Source organism: Hemitrygon akajei, chromosome 21 (assembly GCF_048418815.1).
Source record: "Hemitrygon akajei chromosome 21, sHemAka1.3, whole genome shotgun sequence".
Classification (NCBI taxonomy): Eukaryota; Metazoa; Chordata; class Chondrichthyes; order Myliobatiformes; family Dasyatidae; genus Hemitrygon; species Hemitrygon akajei.
The window spans coordinates 34,641,404-34,662,840 of record NC_133144.1 but is presented as its reverse complement, the minus strand read 5'-3'; positions in this window follow the sequence as shown (position 1 = coordinate 34,662,840).

Here is a 21,437-nt window from a genome sequence, read left to right as displayed (position 1 = left end):
TTGCCCATCATGGCCAACACCTGAGATGACCTATTGTCATTATCCTGCTTCACACCCCATACACTGGCTCGCATACAAGAATTAACACCTTTTTTTTCAATTTTTCATTTTTTTTTCAGATCCCTTAATGATCTTGTCTCCTTTTCTCTGGCCACTCTTCCAGCTGTTTAATCTGTGAACATATCAGCATTCTACTTATTCTGCTTTCTTGGATATTATACAATTATTCTCTCCAGTACGGCCTCAGCCACCATGGATCTATAACATCCACCTTAAACCTTTCTAACACTTTGCCTCTCATCTGATCCTTAAAATCCTACCAGTTTGATCTGTAAAGTCACCTGATCTACTATTTCTTTAAGTGACAATGTTTTGCCTGATGATGCTGTTGAATGAAGAACACCATTGCTTCATTAAGTATGCTGAGCAACTGCACATTATTTCCGTTCCATCTGCCAAAACTGGAACTTCCTGATGGCCAAACATTTTAATTCCGATTCCCATTCCCCGTTCTGACATGCCGGTCTATTGCCTCCTCTTGTACCAAGACGAGGTCATGTTCAGGGTAAAGGAGCAACACCTTATATTCCATCTGGGTAGCCTCCAACCTGATGGACCAAATATCAATTATTCCTTTCGGGGAAAAAAACCTCCCCTCCCTCTTCCTCTATTCCTCACTCTGGCCTTTTACCTCTTCTCACCTACCTATCACTTCACCCCTGGTTTTTCTCCTCCTTCCCTTTCTCCTTTGGTCAACTCTCTTCTCCTATCAGATTCCTTCTTCTCTAGCTCTTTACCTTTCTCACCCACCTAGTTTCACCTATCAACCTCCAACTAGCCTCCTTCCCCTCTCCCCATCTTTTTTTTATGCTAATGTCTTATCCCATCCTTCCCAGTCCTGAAGCAGGGTCTTGGCCCGAAAAGTTGACTGTTTATTAATTTCCAGAGATGCTGCCTGACCTGCTGTGTTCCCCCTGCGTTTTGTATGTGTTGCGCTGGATATTATTTTGTTTTCTTCAGTTTAGACTGTAGGGTAAAGGCTGCCTTTTGTTTGCACATCACCTTTGAATCCTGGCCTAAAAAGTAGCATTGGAAGTAGTCCAAAAGAGATTCATCAGATTAATTCCCGGGATGCGGGAGATGTTCTAATAAGGGAGACTTGACAGTCTGGGTCTGTTTTATTTTGGAATTTAGAAGAATGAGAGATGACCGTTTTGAGACATATAACATTTTGAGGGTCGCTATTGAAATTATTTTGCTAGAGGAGAGTCTTGAATGCCCCCTCATGGATAAAAGATAAGGGGCTAGTCATTTAAATCAGAGGTTCATAGAAATTAACTTGCACAGAAGGAAATGACATCTAGAACTCTCCAGCCCTGAGGGTTGTGGAGAATGGATTGTTAGAAGCACTTAGGGTAAATGTGGATAATTTTTTGAAAGCTTAGGGAATTGAGAAATTTAGGAAGGCGGAACAAAAGAGGAGATAAGGCCTGGGGTAGATCACATACGAACATATTAAATGCTGGTTGTTGGATCTGGTGATGTTATGTCAAGAATGAGGCATAAAAGTTGGTAATTACTGCTGTTTTATTGATTGTTATAAGAACAAAGTATGAAGAAAGGATGAATAAAAACAAAAACAGAGAACAAAGAAGCTGTGCTTGTCATATACAAGCTAGACAGATAAAGCATGCTCCAGTGCTAAGAAATAACCGATGAAATCGATTCAGAGAGGTGATATCGACTACAGAGAAACTTCTAGAAAAATACAGATTCAGCTATACCACAATTACCGAAAATTAACAGAACAGTATATCAGAATTACACACATATAGTGATTATATTAAAATATATGCATGCACTAGAGAAAGTTAAACTATGAGAATAATAACAAATTCAAACTCTAATCGAATATTTCCCTTTGATTCTAAATTACATGTTCAGAATCATTGCATCTGAAAATTCAGAGTTAGATAAACTTGGGGTACCTCTGTTAAGTATAAAACAATAAAAAAAATTACCCTGAATTATCCAAATATCAAATGGTATTCAATACAATTATGCCATAGATATATGGATCATCCTTATGAGTAAGTATACTGTGTGTAGGCAGCTTAAGCAGCTTTAATATTGCTGGCCCTTATACAAGTAATTAAGATGTTAAACTATGGGAAGACACACCAGGATAAATATTGCAACTCATAATATTGAACAACCCCAGCTTCCCAGCTTTGAATTAATCCAGACAATGAAATCCCAGCCCTCAAATGGATGTACCTTAGCTGCTTATTTATGAATATTATCAGCCTTATCAGCAATGTCTACACACTCCTTACTCCTATAATTGAACATGTTCCCAACCCTGTGATTCTATCTTATGTATTGTAATCATTTCTGTTTCTATGTCTGTTTCTGTTGATTATTCCTTCCAAAGCTGCAGCAACATTTAAAATTTCAAAGAGACTGGTGGAAATACAACATCAAGAAACAACACTAGATAAGGATCAGGTCCAGCAGTTTACAACTCTGTTTGGTATCTTCCAACTGTTATTTGCTCACTGCAGCCCAGCAATGCACGCATTGAGTCAAAAGTTATCAGCACATTAACATTTGTATTTGTTGGTTATGTTGGGTACTACTGCAGTGGCTGCTGTGTAGCCTCTTACTTTTGCCTTCTACATTTACTGCTGGCTTGTTAATCAACATTACTTGACAAGGTCCTTCTTACTGAGCACCCATGTTCCTTATCTGGTTTGTTGCATAGGAGCCACTCACCAAGAACCTGGGTGAACTCTCTTTCTATCAAAGCAGTAGAAACCTGTTGGGTTAGGCTAGAGGGTCCGGGAGAAAGACTCTTAGAATCATAGAAAACTACAGCACAGAAACAGGCCCCTTAAGCCATCTAGCCCTTGTCAAATGATTTAGACTGCCTAGTCCCATCGAGGCACATCAGACCAAACCCCTCCATACCCCTCCCATCCGTGTAATTATCCAAACTTCTCTTCAACATCGAAATCAAAATCACATCCGCCACTTGCGCTGGCAGCTCATTTCACACACTCACCGCTCTCTGTGAAGAAAATTCCCCTCATGTTCCCCTTAATCATTTAACCTTTCATCCTTTACCATGACCTCTAGTTGTAGTCTCGCCCGATTTCAGTGGAAAAGCCTGATTGCATGTAACTCATATATACCTCTCGTTATATTGTATAGCTCCATCAAATCTCCCCTCAATCTTCTACATTTTACTGATTAAAACTCTAACCTATTCAATCTTTCCTTATAGTTCAGAACCTCCAGTCCCGGCCACACCCTTGCCAGTTTTCACTGTACTTTTTCAATCTTATTTACAACTTTCCCGTAGGTAGGTGACCAAAACTGCAGACAATATTCCAAATTAGGCTTCACCAAAGTCTTATACAACTTCAACATAACATCCCAACTCCTGTATTCAATACTTTGATCTATTAAGGCCAAAGTGCTAAAAGCTTTCTTAATGACCCAATGACGCCTACCTGTGACACCATTTTCAGATTCAGATTCAGACTTAATATCACTGGCTTATGTCGTAAAACTTCTTAATTTTACAGCAGTAGTGCAGTGAAATGCATGATAAATAAATATAGAGAAGAACCTGAGTTACATGAAGTATATATATATATATATATATATATATATATATATATATATATATTAAATAGTTAAATTAAAATAAGTAGTGCAAAAAAACCAGAATAAAAAAGTAGTGAGGTAGTGTTCATGGGTTCAATGTACATTTAGAAATTGGAAGGCAGAGGGGAAGGAGCTGTTCCTGAATCACTGAGTGCGTACCTTCAGGCTTCTGTACCTCCTTCCCGATGGTAACAATGTGAAGAGGGCATGTTCTGAGTGGTGGGGATTCTTAATAATGGATGCTGCCTTCCTAAGGCACCGCTCCTTGAAGATGTCTTGGACACTCCGGAGGCTAGTACCTATGATGGAGCTGACTAATTTTACAAATTTCTGTAACTTATTTTGATCTTGTGCAGTAGCGCCTCCCCTCCTCCCAAACTAGACATTGATTCAGCCAGTCAGAATGCTATCCGTGATACATTTCTTGAAGCTTTCAAGTGTTTTGGTGGACAAGCCAAATCTCCTCAAACTCCTAATGAAATATAGCCATTGCCTTGCTTTCTTTAGAGCTGCAACAATATGCTGCATCTAGTTTAGGTCCTTGGAGACATTGACACCCAGGAATTTGAACTTCCTCACTCTCTCCACTTCTGATCCCTCTATGAGGATTAGTTTGTGTTCCCTTGCCTTACCCTTCCTGGAATCCACAATAAGGTTTATTGTTCTTGCTGACGTTGAGAGCAAGGTTGATGATGCGTCACAATGAATTATGGACCTGTATTCCCAGATCACTTCATTCTACCACACTCCTCATTCCCCTATCACTCATTGTGTAAGACCTACACTGACCATGTACTACCACACTCTGGCATCTCCTACAAAGCCAGTGTCTAAACCAATTTCCTACCTCATCCTGAATGTCAAGTGACTGAACTTTATTGATTAACCTTCCATGCAAGACCTTATCAAATGCCTTGCTGAAGTCCATATAGACAATATCCACTGCCTTGTCTTCATCAACGTTTCTGGTAACATCCTTGAAAGACTATAAAATTGATTTGACATCACCTGCCATGTGCAAAGCTATGCTGAGCATCCCTAATCAGTCCATGCCTATCCAAACACATTTATATTTGGTCCCTTAGAATTCCTTCCAATAACTTTCTCACTACTGATGTCGGGCTCATCAGCCTATAGTTTATTACATCATTTTTAAAGCCTTTGTTAAAAGTGGAACAACTTCAGTTATCTTCATATATTTCCGTACCTCACCTGTCATTAAAATGATTCAAATATCTCTGTTACGGCCCCAGAAATTTCTGCACTTGCCTCTTACAGGGTCTGAAGGAACACCTTGCCAGGTCATGGGGATTTGTTCGCCCTGATTTGCTTCAAAACAGTGAACACCTCTTCCTCTGTAATATGTATAGGGTCCATGACCTCGATGCTGCTTTGTCTCACTTCTATAGACTCTGATTAAATACAGAAGCAAAAAATCCATTTAAGGTCTCCCCATCACTTTTGGCTCCATGCGTGGATTTCCATTCTGGTCTTCCAGAGGACCAAACTTATCCCTTGCGGTCCTTTTGTACTTAACATATCTGTAAAACCCCTTAAGATTCTCTTTCACCTTGTCTGCTACAGCAACCGCATTATTTCTTGTAGCCCTCCTGACTTCTTAACTTTTCTCTTGCATTTCTTATACTCCTCAAGTACCTCGTTGTTCCTACCTGCCTATACTTACTAGGCACCTCCTTTTTTTTCTTGATCAGGGCCTCAATATCTCTTGAAAACCGAGCTTCTCTAAACCTGCTATCCTTGCCTTTCATACAAGTGTTCAGAAGGCCTTCCAGTTACCAAGTATTCCCTTGCCTGAAAGTAGCCTGTCCCAATCCACATTTGCCAGATCCTTTCTGATACCATCAAAATTGTCCTTTCTCCAATTTAGAATCTCAACCCACAGAGCAGACCAATCTTTTTGCATATTTACTTTGAAACTAATGGCATTGGGATCATTGGATGCAAAGTGTTTTACTGCACAAACTTCTGTCACCTGCCTTGTCTCTTTTTCTAACTGCAGACCAAATATCACACACTCTCTTCTTTGGACTTATACTTACTGACTAAAGAAACTTTCCTAAACATATTTGACAAGCTCTATTCCATCTAGTCCTTTTACAGTATGGAAGTCCCAGTCAATATGTGGAAACTTAAAACACCTACTATAACAACCTTATGTTTCTTGCAACAGTCTGTGATCTCTCTGCAAATTTATTTCTCAAAATCCCTACTATGCAGGTGTAGCAAGCATTTAGGAATGGCAGTTATTGCATATTGGTTTCAAAGACAGGAGTGCAAGATGTTGAAACTGTTCCAAATCACATTCCATATACTGATACCATTGGGAAAGCAAATTTCAGGGCTATCACTCTCAAACTCAGTTTCGTCTGCTCCCCATGTTTCAAAGCTCAAAGTTCAAAGTTAATTTATCATCATATATGCCACTATATACAACCCTGAGATTTATTTTCTTGTGGTTACACACACAATATTCAAATATTGTTGAATGTTGATCAGAAATGGGAAACAATAACTCTATGGTGAATTGTAGGAGACCGTGGAAAGCAAGGCACATTACTGACACGGTTATCAACTAGGAGCTTGTTTAGTGAATGAAGTCCTTATTTTTCTCAATCCAGGGAGTGTTCCGCACTATCATGCCAAAAGCTTAACTTTCAAATAATATTTTTAAATAGATTATCTGATCATTGCTGTTAATGGAAACGTAGGCTCTTCGAATGTCTGCTATGTTCCCTACATTTCCTAATGGCTGCATTTCAAAAGCACGCTTTGCAACCTTAGTTCTGGAACACTGTCATAGAACATAGAACGTAGTTCAGTTCAGTCCCTTCGGCCCACAAATTGTGCCGACCATTTAACCTACTCTAATTTCTTTCTAACCCGTCAGCTGTTTGAATCTCAATGGAGCTAGTTGCATGAACTCTGAGCAAATGTGAGTGACAGGCTTAAGTGGGTGGGAGATAGTGTCAGCCTGAAGTGGGGGCTGAACACTGAGAGCCTGAAAAGTTTAAGCATAGGTGTTATTGGGATTATATGTTTAGAAATATATCCATGGTCAGTAGCGCTAAACAGACTTAACAGTCCATCAGCACATTTTACTTGGCCTCTAAAATACATAATATTGAAGACAGAGGCTCTTACTTCCAAGTTTCCTGGCCATTAATTCTCCATCCACTCCCCAATTCAAATCACCACTCCAGCTCCCTCTTGCTTCAGAGTTATTATCAAGGTCCATGTTTCGCAATCCTGTCCTATATGGATTCAGGTGAAAAGTACTTCTATCAGTGTTAATTCATCACATCTAACCTTATCTGAATTGTCTGCATATACATACTGTACTGTACACCAGACATAGGGAATACATCTTAAACATGAGCTGACCCTGCTGATGCAGGGGATCCAGCAGCATCTGGAGACAGGTAGGCCAGCTCTTAAACCTTTCAGCTCAAAATACATCAGCTGATGATTAGAAAAATGAGAACTCTTTCCTCATTCTGCTGCTATTAGCAAGGAGGTAGAGAAACCTCAGGTCCTACACCACCAGGTCCAGAAACAGTTACTACTCTTCCATCCTGAACTTCAAGCTCCTGAACCAGTGTGGATAACTTTAGTCACCTTAACACTGTTCAATGCTGTTGATCAGTCCCTGCTGGAGGAAGGTCTCTGCGATCCAATGGTCTCTCTTGCTCACTCTTTCCCTTGATGCTGTTGGGGGACTGTAACAGAGTCCTGTTTCTTGGGCAGGGTTAACTTGACGCAATTTGAGGATTGCCCTCTGTAGTTCATGTTATGATGTGTTTCTGGTTTCTTGGTGCTCCTTTTTTGGTTGCAATTTTGGGCGACGTCAAATTGGGCAGACTGTAGATAACGGACACTGACAGAATTGAATATGCCTGGAATCTTTCTTCAAGTTTATGGTTTATATTCTGTGTTTTTTTCGCTTCTGTTTTTATAAAATATTTCCATTTGCATGATTTGTTTTTTACACGGGGCAGGGAAATTGATGTTTTTTTCTTTAAACGGGTTCCATGGTTTTTCTTGGTTTCGTGGCTGCCTCATGTAGAAGATGGATCTTAGGGTTCTATATTGCTTACATACTTCGATAATAAATGTTCTTTGAATTTTCAGAATGATTCTACAACCTATGTACTCTCTTTCAACTTGCAGTATATTCTCAGATTTATTTATTTAAATGTGTATTTGTTCAGTTTATCTCCTTTCACACATTGGTTGTTTGTCAGTCTTTGTATGTAGTGTTTCACTGATCCCATTGCATTTTTTGTTCTATTGTGAATGCCTGCAAGAAACTGAATCCCGGGGTAGTATATGGTGACAGTTAATGTACCCTGATAATAAATTTACTTTGAACTTTGAAATAAAAAGAATATGCACAAGACAGAAGATACTGGAATTTGGAGCTATCACCAAGCTGGAGGAATTCAGCAGGCCAGGCAGCAACCATGAATGGAAATAGAGTAAAGAGCCTGCATCAGGATGAAGACTCATGTCTCAAATTCTCAACTGGCCATTTCCTTCCGCAGATACTGCCTGACCCATTGTGGTTCTTCAGTTTTCAGTTGTTTGTTTGTTGCAAAGAAAATCTAATGGCAGAGATCTAAATGAACATATAAACATGTAACTGTTGAAACACTTGAACAGTGAGAGTAGAAGGAACAAACAAAGTATATCGGAGTAGGCAGGAACAACACTAACGGCAGGCAGAGTATTGGAGGGAAAGAACTACTGAGGCACGAGTGATGTAAGAGAGCTTAGTTTTATATTTGTCACCTTTAGTTATCTCCCAATAATTAACGCTTCAAATAATGTGGCTCCATTATCATAACGGTAGGCCTCCATCTCAGGGGCTGATTGGCAGATAACACCTGTCATGAGTGAAAAATAACATTGATTTGAGAACTTGTTGCAGTGTTTCATTAAAATCCACCATGCAAGTGCAGCAACTTTATTTCAATGGCAAGTTAGGCATGAGAAGCACAACTAATGACAGGGCAATGCATCCTTACAGCTGCCCTTTTATAGTGATATTCAACACTGGAAATTACCTACTACCCGCATTTAAGAAAAAATGGCAAGCACTATTTATAATGGCAGCAAAATCTAGCGTTATCTGTTCTTGAAAAGAGGGGTGCTGGTTTTAAAAAGAGAATTTAGCAGGACAACAGAAATCATTTCACAACCAAGTAACAGATGTGGTAATTTGATTAATTGATACTTATTCTATTTACTGATCAGTCCACCTTTAGACCTCCTTAAATATAAGTAACTTGCTGATTGATTATTCTTTTATTGACCTGACTTGCAGTCTTGCTGCTCTACAAAGAGATGAAATAGCTTTAAAATGATCTATTTTTACAGCTGGTGCATAAATTTTACAGTTAAGCAGTTCATAAATCCAGCAAAAATAAGCTGGAGCCCAAATTGGGGTTTGGAACTAAAAGGAGTGAAAATGAATTGGACAAAATAATCTGCTCTGAGTATTTTATTTTATGATTTTGTGGAAAGCCTCCAAAAAAAATCTCATAAGTAAATTGAATTGCTGGAAACCATTTTGATAGGTGATGCTTCTCAGTGTGTTTATGATATACAGGGCTCCTACCACTGTGTCATCAAGGCATGAGCTAGCAATCATGACCTGACTATGGGCACACAGACAGGAGGAGGTTGCCATTATTTCCTTCAGCTTTATGATCCCTTACAGTAGCTTGCATCCAAAGCCTCTCGCACACTTACACCATGCCGAGGCCTGAAGCTGCAAACAAACAAGTTAAACACAAGCTGATTTACAAGGTGGATTGAAGTGTGATTGCTACACTGAAACCTTGCCAGTGAGATATTTCTATATGGACAGTTTGAGTACACTCGATTTTATACCTCAGCAATTTTATAGCATTCTTAGCCTCATGTATATGCCGAACTAGATCCTGAAAAATAAACCTAGTAAATAAAAAATAAATATGTGGAAGTGTTTGGTAGGGTGGGGGTTGGTGAAAAAATAATATCATTTGGTCATGTGATTTTTAACCAGCCAATGACTGGTGGTTGTTCTTGGAGCAACCAATTTCATTGATGTTTCTTGATACATGGTTTGTGCATTACTCTTCTGAGATTAAGTAAGGTAGACTAGCCAAGCTTTTGAAGATTTTAGCATCTGTGCTAGCCTGGTGTAACTGATATTGAAGACTTATAATTAAAGGTTCCAATTGACGGAGTCATGTTAAATATACAATTCAGTGCTTTCATCCATCGAGAGTAATGGTGCGCTGTTTCTGCCATTTTTCAGTGAGCCTTTGATTTCAAATACAGCTTGTATTATTTTATACTCATATATAAACATATGCACATATGTAAAATACATAATAGATGTGTGTGCATATATAGTGAAATATGAAACTTCAATCAGAGACTTAATGTAGAATTTTTTAATAATTTGTATTATCAGAATCTAAGAATCTCTTCAAAAATTTCCTTAACGAGAACAGTTAAAATCTCCATGTTACCTTTGGCACTGACTCTTCCCATTTATTGTGTTGGGACCACTTCTATGACCAGCAAAGTGAACTGGAGGTATACAGAATGCAGTTTCATTCAAGCAAGTAATCCAGTTTCATTAACCAGCCTGCAGGTTATTTTAGAAATTCATTAGTTATAATGTAAATAACAAATTCAGTCTCCTACTGGGGTCTGTATACTATGCACTGGATATTAAAGCTGACCTGGTCCGTATCACTATAGCTCTCATCTTATAATACAGATTGTTCACAGTGTATTGCAGGGTTCAAATAGCATCAGACAATAAAAGACAAAGTGGAGGAAGGTGAATAGGTGAAGGGATTCCTGGCCAAAGAAGTAGCATGCAGGAAATCCTTGGATAGGCAGATGGAGAAGTGGGGGTAGATCAAATGGCTCCCACAGTCCAAGTCAGATTGGATTGAGACAGTCCTTTAATGGCTCAAACCAGGATGGGTTAATAGAGGGGTTAGAAAATTTGAGGTAGGTTCTAAATAGGTGCTATCTTCAAGCAGGAGGTACAAAAGGCTGGAATTCTACACCGTCAATCTCAGGAACAGCTGCTTTCCTACTACCATTGAGTTCTTGAACTGACCTGCACAACACTAACCCTACGGACTGTTTGGGGAGACTCCATCATGTTTTGTAGCAAAGAAAAGGACATATATTTATGTGATACCTTTCACGTAGTCCCTGTAAGAAAGCTGCTGTTAGCCTTCATGCAGAAAGCACCCATGAAATAGCAATGAGGTAATAACTTAATCTGCATTTCGATGTTGCTTGAGGGATCACTGTTAGCGAGGACACCAGGGATAAATCCATTGCCCTTCAAAATCATGTTACACAGGGAGAAAAAGTAAAATCTGGTTAAATACTTCTGAGAGCAGCCCCTGAGTGTGCAACACTTGCTCAGCACAAGAATGAAATGTAAGACTGAATAGTGTCACGTACCCCGTAACTGGGTCACTTACCAGCAAAGATAGAGAGGTCCATTGAAGTCTGATGGTACTATTTTTAACAGTATTTATTGGTAAAAATACACAAAAATAATATCAATGCAAACATACAGATAATATACGTTGTCAATACTAACTCTAAAAGTGCGGGCATAATAATAATCAATAAGAAATAAGCTCTATCGTTGTCTAGGGGATAACGTATTGTCCGATAGAAATATAAAAGTCACTCAGCTCATGCAGGCTGCAGCCTTTGGTTGGAGTCAAGAGAGAGATTTTTGAAATTTGCCAGCTTTTCCTTTTTATGATGTCGATCCTTCGAAATTTCGTTGGTGTCCTTTTCTTTAGCTGAGCCGTTCTTCCGTGGTAAGGCCCCAATCCCGGCAACGGGAAAGGACGCATGTGGGCCCTCCACCGGCTGTCGCTATTAAACGCTGTCATGGGATTTCTAACGTTTCTCCTGGTGCATCTGAAGGGGTTGTTCCCCAGACCCTCTTTTATCCTTACTCATGGGGTCTCAGATGTCAATCAGGTTGGGATGATGCAATCCCTCAGCCAGCCCACTCTGGTCATTCCCTGAGGGCTTCAATGAATAGTACAGTACTCAATACACAATTCCGTCTCCAAGAGACAATGGCCGGTATCCGTGGCTTTGTCTTGCTGAGGGCAGGACACACATTCCAAACACTTGAGGATTCTCTCTCTCACTTCCTGGGTCCCAGACCCGAATTAATAGCAATCTTGCGATTCTCAAAAAGGAGGGGGCTACTTTGTACCCTTCGGCCCCTCAGAGTTGTGGCACATTCGTAACAATAGCTGTGCTCAAATCTCTGACATGGGAGTTACAATGTGCTAATCTGAGGATAGGACACCATCAGTAGACCATATAAGACCATACTACATAGGAGCAGAATTAGACTTTCAACCCGTCAAGTCTGCTTCACCATTCGATCATGACTGATTTATTTTCCCTCTCAGCCCCATCCTCCTGCCCTCACTCTGTAACGTTTGACATCCTTTACTAACGAAGAATCTATCAACTTTTGCTTTAAATATATTCAATGACTTTTTCTTCAGATCCATGAGTGACAATGAATTCCACATGTTTACCACCCTTTGGCTATAGAAAGTCCTCCTCGTCCTTGTTCTAAGGGAATGTCCTTGAATTCTGAGCTTGTGCCCTCTGGTCCTGTACTCTCCCACTATCGGAAACATCCTTTTCATGCCTACTGTATATAGGCCTTTCAATATTCAGTAAGTTTCAAAGAGATTCCCCGCTCATGCTTCTAAACTCCAGCAAGTACAAGTCCCAAGTCATCAAAAACTCCTTGTACATTCGCCCTTTCATTATGGGGTTACTTACCACCACTACATTAAATGGAACAAACCTACCAACTTAAAAATGACTGCCCTTGAGGCACCATGAATTCATAGCAACAGAGAACAGTAACTCATCAAAATCCTTATCCTCATAAACAAGAACAATCATCAATACGAGCAGTGTGGGCTAAAGTGCATGGCTTTGTGTTGTGCTGTTCAATATTGTCTATTGTTACCACAAAGTCGGGGTGAGCTTGTTTCCATGAGGGGCAGAGGAGAGTATGCTGGGTCTATACCAGAATACCCATGAAGATGCTGCTTGTCAAAGTAGTGGTTAGGTAGAGATACTTGATCTCAAACCAATGGACCAGGAAGAGCTCTAGCAAGCTTGCCTCATCGTATTGTAAATGGTGGTAGCCAATTAAATATTTGACATAAGGTGCTCTCAGAATATCTGTCAATGTGTATAAAGCAAAAGTAATCCTGAAGTATTTTCAACAATCTCCATCCAGAGCTGATGAACCAGATGAGGTCCTCACTGTAATAGAACTCACACTCCACATGATATCAGGTGTTTGGTACATCACAGGTTATAAACACTGATAATATCCCATGACTGACCTTGACATAGGCCAGCACTGGACTGTACAGCATAAGAAGGAAGATGAAGTGGAAAGGATTTCATTGGAGGCAGCCCCCTTTGCTTCAGGGAAAATGATTGTAGTTGTTGAAGTTCAGTGACTCTAGTTCCAGGACATCACATCAGCAGTTCCTCAAGGCTATAAGACCAAAAGATATAGCAGCCGAATTAGGCCATTTGGGCTAATTTATCATGGCTGATCCATTGTCCTCTTGGCGCCAGTCTCCTGCATTCCCTCCCCCTGTATCCCTTCATGCCCTGACCAGACTAGAATCTAGCAACCTCTGCCTTTAATATTCATAAAAACTTGGACTCCACAGCTACCTGTGGCAACGAATTCCACAGGTTCATTGGTCTCTGGCTAAAGAAATACCTCCTCATCTCCATTCAAAAGGACGCTCCTGTATTCTGAGACTGTGTCTTGTGGCCGTACACTCTCCCACCATAGGAAACATCCTCTCCACATCCACTCTATCAGGCCTTGCACCATTCAATGAGGTCACCTCCTCATTCTTCTGAATACAGACCCAGAGCCATCAAATACTCTTCATATGACAAGGCGTTTAATCCTGGAATCATTTTTGTGAACTTCCTTTGAACATTCTCCAGTTTCAGTATATTCTTTCCGAGATAAGACAATAGGTGCAGGAGTAGGCCATTCGGCCCTTCGAGCCAGCACCACCATTCAATGTGATCATGGCTGATCATCCACAATCAGTACACCGTTCCTGCCTTCTCCCAATATCCCTTGACTCCGCTATCTTTAAGAGCTCTATCTAACTCTTTCTTGAAAGCATCCAGAGAAGTGGCTTCCGCTGCCTTCTGAGGCAGAGCATTCCATAGATCCACAACTCTCTGGGTGAAAAAGTTTTTCCTCAACTCCGTTCTAAATGGCCTACCCCTTATTCTTAAACTGTGGCCTCTGTTTCTGGACTCCCCCAACATCGGGAACATGTTTCCTGCCTCTAGCATGTCCAATCCCTTAATAATTGTTTCAATCAGATCCCTTCTCATCCTTCTAAATTCCAGTGTATACAAGCCCAGTCACTCCAATCTTTCAACATATGACAGTCCTGCCATCCTGGGAATTAACCTTGTGAACCTATGCCGCACTCCCTCAATAACAAGAATGCCCTTCCTCAAATTTGGAGACCAAAACTGAACACAATACTCCAGGTGTGGTCTCACCAGGGCCCTGTACAACTGCAGAAGGACCTCTTTGCTCCTATACTCAACTCCCCTTGTTATGAGGGCCAACATGCCATTAGCTTTCTTCACTGCCTGCTGTACCTGCATGCTTACTTTCAGTGACTGATGTACAAGAACAGCTAGATCTCGTTGTACTTCCCCTTCTCCTAACTTGACATCATTCAGATAGTAATCTGCCTTCCTGTTCTTGCCACCGAAGTGGATAACCTTACATTTATCCACATTAAACTGCATCTGCCATGCATCTGCCCACTCACCCAAACTTTTCAAGTCACCCTGCATTCTCCTAACATCCTCCTCATATTTCACACTGCCACCCAGCTTTGTGTCATCTGCAAGTTTGTTAATGTTACTTTTAATCCCTTCATCTAAATCATTAATATATATTGTAAATAGCTGTGGTCCCAGCACTGAGCCTTGCAGTACCCCACAAGTCACTGCCTGCCATTCTGAAAGGGACCTGTTAATCCCTACTCATTGTTTCCTGTCTGCCAACCAATTTTCTATCCATGTTAGTACCCTACCCCCAATACCATGCACTCTATTTTTGCCCACTAATCTCCTATGTGGGACCTTATCAAAGGCTTTCTGAAAGTCCAAGTACACTACATCCATTGGCTCTCCCTTGTCCATTTTCATAGTTACATCCTCAAAAAATTCCAGAAGATTAGTCAAGCATTATTTCCCCTTCATAAATCCATGCTGACTCAGACCGATCCTGTTACTGCTATCCAAATGTGCCGCTATTTCATCTTTTATAATTCAAGTCAAGTCAAGTCAAGTCACTTTTATTGTCATTTTGACCATAACTGCTGGTACAGTACATAGTAAAAATGAGACAACATTTTTCAGGACCATGGTGTTACATGACACATTACAAAAACTAGACTGAACTACGTAAAAAACAACACAGAGAAAAAGAAAAAAAAGGCACACAACAACTACACTAGACTACAGACCTACCCAGGACTACATAAAGTGCACAAAACAGTGCAGGCATTACAATAAATAGTAAACTGTACAATAAGGCAATTGACTCCAGCATCTTCCCCACCACTGATGTCAGGCTAACTGGTCTATATTTCCCTGTTTTCTCTCTCCCTCCTTTCTTAAAAAGTGGGAAAACATTAGCTACCCTCCAATCCTCAGGAACTGATCCTGAATCTACAGAACATTGGAAAATGATTACCAATGTGTCCACCATTTCTAGAGCCATCTCCTTAAGTACCCTGGGATGCAGACCATCAGGCCCTGGGAATTTATCAGACTTCAGTCCCATCAATCTACCCAACACCATTTTCTGCCTAATGTGAATTTCCTTCTGTTCCTCTGTTACCCTAGGTCCTCTGGCCACTATTACATCTGGGAGATTGTCTGTGTCTTCCCTAGTGAAGACAGATCCAAAGTACCTGTTCAATTTGTCTGCCAGTTCCTTGTTTCCCATAATAAATGCACCTATTTCTGCCTTCAAGAGCCCAACTTTGGACTTAACTAATTTTTTCCTCTTCACATACCTAAGGAAGCTTTTACTATCCTCCTTTATATTCTTGGCTAGCTTACCTCTGTACCTCATCTTTTCTCCCCATATTGCCTTTTTAGTTATCATCTGTTGCTCTTTAAAAGTTTCCCAATCCTCTGGCTTCCCGCTCATCTTTGCTATGTTATACTTCTTCTCTTTTATTTTTATGCTGTCCTTGACTTCCCTTGTTAGCCACGGACGCCCCCTACTCCTTTGAATCTTTCTTCCTCTTTGGAATGAACTGATCCCACACTTTCTGTATTATTCCCAGAAATACCTGCCATTGTTGTCCCACTGTCATCTCTGCTAAAGTATCCTTCCAGTCAACTTTGGCTAGTTCCTCCCTCATGGCTCCATAGTCCCCTTTGTTCAACTGTAATACTGACACTTCTGATTTTTCCTTCTCCCTCTCAAATTGTAGATTAAAACTTATCATATTATGGTCACTGCCTCCTAATGGCTCCTTTATCTCGAGTTCCCTTATCAAATCCGGTTCATTACACAACACTAGATCTAGAATTGCCTTCTCCCTGGTAGGCTCCAGTACAAGTTGCTCTAAGAATCCATCTCAGAGGCACTCCACAAACTCCCTTTCTTGGGATCCAGTACCATTCTGATTCTCCCAGTCTACCTGCATGTTCAAATCCCCCATTACAACCGTAGCATTACCTTTGCGACATGCTAATTTTAGCCCTCGATTCAACTTGCACCCTATATCCAGGCTACTATTTGAGGGCCTGTAGATAACTCCCATTAAGGTCTTTTTGCCCTTACAATTTCTCAGTTCTATCCATACTGACTCTACATCTCTTGATTCTATGTCACCCCTCGAAAGGGACTGAATTTCATTCCTCACCAACAGAGCCACCCCACCCCTTCTGCCCACCTGTCTGTCCTTTTGATAGGATGTATATCCTTGAATATTCATTACCCAGCCCTGGTCCTCTTGCAGCTATGTCTCTGTTATTCCTACAACATCATACTTGCCAATTTCCAACTGAGTCTCAAGCTCATCCACTTTATTTCTTATACTTCGTGCATTCATATATAATACTTTTAATTCATTACTTCTCTTGCTTCTCACATCGGTCCCTATTGCACTTGGCCATACTCTCAGATCCCTTCCTGAACTTTCTGCCCCTTTAATTCTGTTGTCTTTCTTAACTTTTATTATTCTCTCTTTCCCTCTAACTCCATCCTTATATTTCCAGTTCATCTCCTCCCTCCCACTTATTAGTTTAAACATACCTGTGTAGCAGTGGCAAACCTGCCTGCCAGAATGCTGGTCCCCCGCCTGTTAATGTGCAACCTGTCTCCTTTGTACAATTCATCCTTACCTCAAAACAGATCCCAGTGGTCTAAGAATATAAAACCCTGCTTCCCGCACCAGCTCCTCAGCCATACATTGAGACCCCTATCTCCCTGTTCCTACCCTCACCAGCACGAGGAACTGGAAGCAAACCAGAGATAACCACCCTGGAGGTCCTGCTTTTCAGCCTTCTTCTGAATTCTCGGAAGTCACACTGCAGAATGTCTTTTCTCTTCTTCCCGACGTCATTTGTGCCGACATGTACTACCACTTCCGGCTATTCACCTTCACCCTTGAGGATGCCCTGAAGTCGGTCCATGACATCCTGGATCCTGGCACCAGGGAGGCAACACACCATCCTTAAATTCCATCTGTTGCCACAGAAACCCCTTTCTGTACCTCTCAATATGGAGTCCCCTACTACCACGGCTCTGTCTGACGTCTGTCTCATCAGCTTTGCTTCAGTGCCAATTTCTGACTCGCAGACCTGTCCGCCTCTCAAACTGGCAGTGTCTTCTGTCCCAGCAGAGGGTGAACCTGTTTTCAAGAGGCACATCCCCTGGGGTCTCCTGTACTTCAAACATCCATCCCTTCCTCATCGTCGCCCCCCCCTTCTCTCTTCCGGTATCTTCAGTGTAACGATCTCACTGTAGGTCCTGTCCAGAAAACTCTTGTTTTCCCGGATGAACCTGAGGTCATCCAGTTGCCTCTCCAGTGCCCCAACATGGTCCTTCAGGAGATGAACCTGGACACACCTTTCACAGTTGTAGCAGCCGGAGGCACCATCAGTGTCCCTGACCTCCCACATCAGGCAAGCATCACACTGAATCAGTTTACCTGTCATCTTTTCACCACCTTTCACCCTCTCCAACTGTGGCGTAGTCTCCACCCTCAGCCTCCTCGCCGAAGACTCTCAAGCCGAAGACTCACACTTTTCTCACAAGGCACTTCCCTCGACAAGGCCGCTCCCCGAGTCAAAGCCTCAAAGCTCCACTCCTTTACTGGCACACTCACTCACTGGCCACTTTCCACTGGCCATTTTTGCTCTATTACATGCCCTCTCTTTACTTTTAAGCTGGCTTTGACTTCTCTTGTTAGCAACAGTTGTGTCATCTCACCTTTAGAATATGTCTTTCTGATTGGGATGTGTATACCCTGTGGCTTCTGAAATGCTTCCAGAAATTCCAGCCATTGCTGCTCTGTTGTCATCCCTGCCGGTGTTCTTTTCCAATCAACTCTGACCAACTCTTCTCTCATGCCTCTATAATTCCCTTTACTCCACTGTAATACTGATCCATCTGAATTTAGCCTCTCCTACTCAAATTTCTGGATGAATTCAATCATATTATGATCACTTGGCCCTCATGGTTCTTTTACCTTAAGCTCGCTAATCAATTCCCGTTCATTGCACAAGACCCAATCCAGAACAGCTGATCTCCTAGTGGGCTCAATCATGAGCTGTTCTAAAAGCCATCTTGTAGGCATTCTAAAAAATCCCCCTCTTGGAATCGAACACCAATCTGATTTTTGCAATCTACCTGCATATCCCCAATGACTTGAATTTAACTAGATTATTTACATAAATGCAATGTGTGCAAAGGATGGTCAAAACCTACACAATATCACACTCCAATAGAGTTAGAAATAAGATGAAATGTGGTGTCATTGGGGAAGGAAGAAGAGATCATGCACAGTCATTAGTAGAGAGGAAGATCATACTGAATTAATGGGAGAAAGGGAGATTCCATAGGTTAATTGAGAGAGAAAGAGGTAAGAAGAGGTCAATGAATGAAAGAAATGTTGCATAATTATTTGAAATGAGGAAGATTATATAGGGTTAGGAGAGAGAAGACATGCTCCCACAGGGCTTGTGAAAAAGATCAGACATTTCCCACAGAAAAGAGGAAGGAATTGTATTGGTACAACTGAAGTAAGGAAAATATCACATAGGGTCAGTAGGAGAAAATAGTTTACTGCACAATGTGAATCTCATCATCTATTTCATCTCCTTCCATCAGTATATTCTATTCTTTTATCCCTGATATAATTAATCAGCTTCCCTTGAAATACATCTTTGTTCTTTCAATTAACCATGGCAATGTTGCATCAAGTTCCGCAGTTTGGAGCTGTTTGAGTAACATGTTTCTCTTCCATAGACTCATTCCCCCTTTCATTTCCATACACAATCCCTCTACCCTCTCTCACTCTTCCCTCTCACTTATCCTTCTCCTTTCTCTCACTTGTATTCTGTCAGACTTAGCTCATACTTTCTTCCCTCACCAGTACCAATCAGCCCTTTCTCATTCTCCCTCCTCACGTGTTCTCCCACAGTCTCCTGTCACTCACTGTACTCTTTCCTCACGTTCTTCCACTCTTGAGCCCACACAATCCTCTGCTCTCTCTTCATTGAGTCCATCCATGATCCAGCATTGACAACTCCAGACCAAAGTACTGTGACTGCTGGGGGAATAGAAGTAGAGAGGTTGGTTTGATCATGGCAGAGGGGACACTGTATTTTTTAATACACAGAATCATAGAATCACACAATTGTACAGCGTAAAAATAGCCCAACTTATCCATGCTTACCACAATACCAGCTTACTTTAATACAATCTGCCAGCATTATTCTCTATTCCTTGGTGCTTTTCCTATCCAAGAGTCTATCCAAACACCATTTAAAAGCTTTAATTGTACTGTATCTGCCTGCACCACCTCCTCTGGGATCTCATTACAGCTATTCACCACCCACTGTATGGAAAACCAACCTATTGGATCCTGAATAAACTCTTCTTGGGCTTCCAGCCTGGTACAAGTGTTGATTATAATCTTGAAGAAGATGGCAGAGTTTGTCAACAAAACGTCGTTATAATCGATACCTGTACCTGGCTGGAAGCCCAAGAAGAGTTTATTCATCATATATACTGGGAAGGCATTACATTCTTTTTCTATCAGATCTCCTTTACTATTCCCCTTTCTCACCTTCAACCCACACCCAATATTTCTAGATCCTCTGTTCTTTGGGGGAAAAAAGGCTCTGTCTATCCTATCTATGTTCTTCAGCTTCCTACTTTTCAGTGAGAATCAACCAAGCTTATCCAATCTCTCCTCATACTCATAGCTTTTCATACCAGGCGACAGTTTGGTGAACCTCTTCTGTGCTCTCTTTCTTGCTACCACATCCTTCCTATAATGTCGTGACTCGATCCATACGCTGTACTCTACGTGCTGTCTAATTAATATTTTATAGCTGCAATATAATGTCCCAAAAATGCCATTTTCCTACATCTGTTTAGTTTTAAAATAAATAGTGCTCGTCAGTAGACAGATCAACTGTACAGGCACCATTGCCGAGATACTTAGAAAACTTTGCACTTATTTGTACACCTTCCGACTTGGCAGTGCAGGAGGGTGACCACATAGTCTTCATCATGCTAGAAGACAACCATGGTCCCATTCTCCCTCCTTGCTCCAAGAGCAGTGCAGCTTGGAGACTGATGACAGCACTAGAGTCCCCAGCAGTGAGGTCGCAGGGTAACTCACAACCCAAGGTTGAGCTCGTTGATTTTGGAGAAGGTAGTCCTCAGAAACCCAGTGCTGTATTGTCCGGTTTTGGAGATGGTAGCTCAGCAGCACTGCGGCTGAAATGTGCAGTCTGGTTTGTAGATAGCTGGCTGAGCGACATTGCAGCTGACTCCTGCCCCCAGTGCACACATGCAATTCCAGCAGGAGTTGATGGATGGCAGTCATGTGTAATATTCCAAGCCAATATTTAACTCTATAATCAGGGGACTCAAGCCCTGAAAGTCTAAGCAACTCCACTGGAGATTAAGAAAATAAATATAGCAAATCTAATGCAAATACTGTAAATATAAACTGGAGGCACAAAAGCTCACTTGCAAGTTCATAAAGATGTGAATACGTTCCCACACACTCACACACACATACACATTTCTATGCAGGCATAAATGCAACCTTACCCAGGCATGCACCCATTCCTGCACACACATATTCATTCCCACACTCTCTTTGCTCATCCAAGCGATTATTGTATTTTCAAGGTCCCAGTGTCAATGGCCCATCATCAAATTTCACCACATTGTGCTGAAGCGGTTTACAATAAAATTGATCAAGTCATCCTTCATTAGTTTACAAACACAGACACATGCAAAATCAATGTGGCGACGACCAGCCAACTTCCTACATATCATTTAAGTTGACGTCATTATATAAAGGTTATAGCATTTCTATTCAGTGACTGGAAAG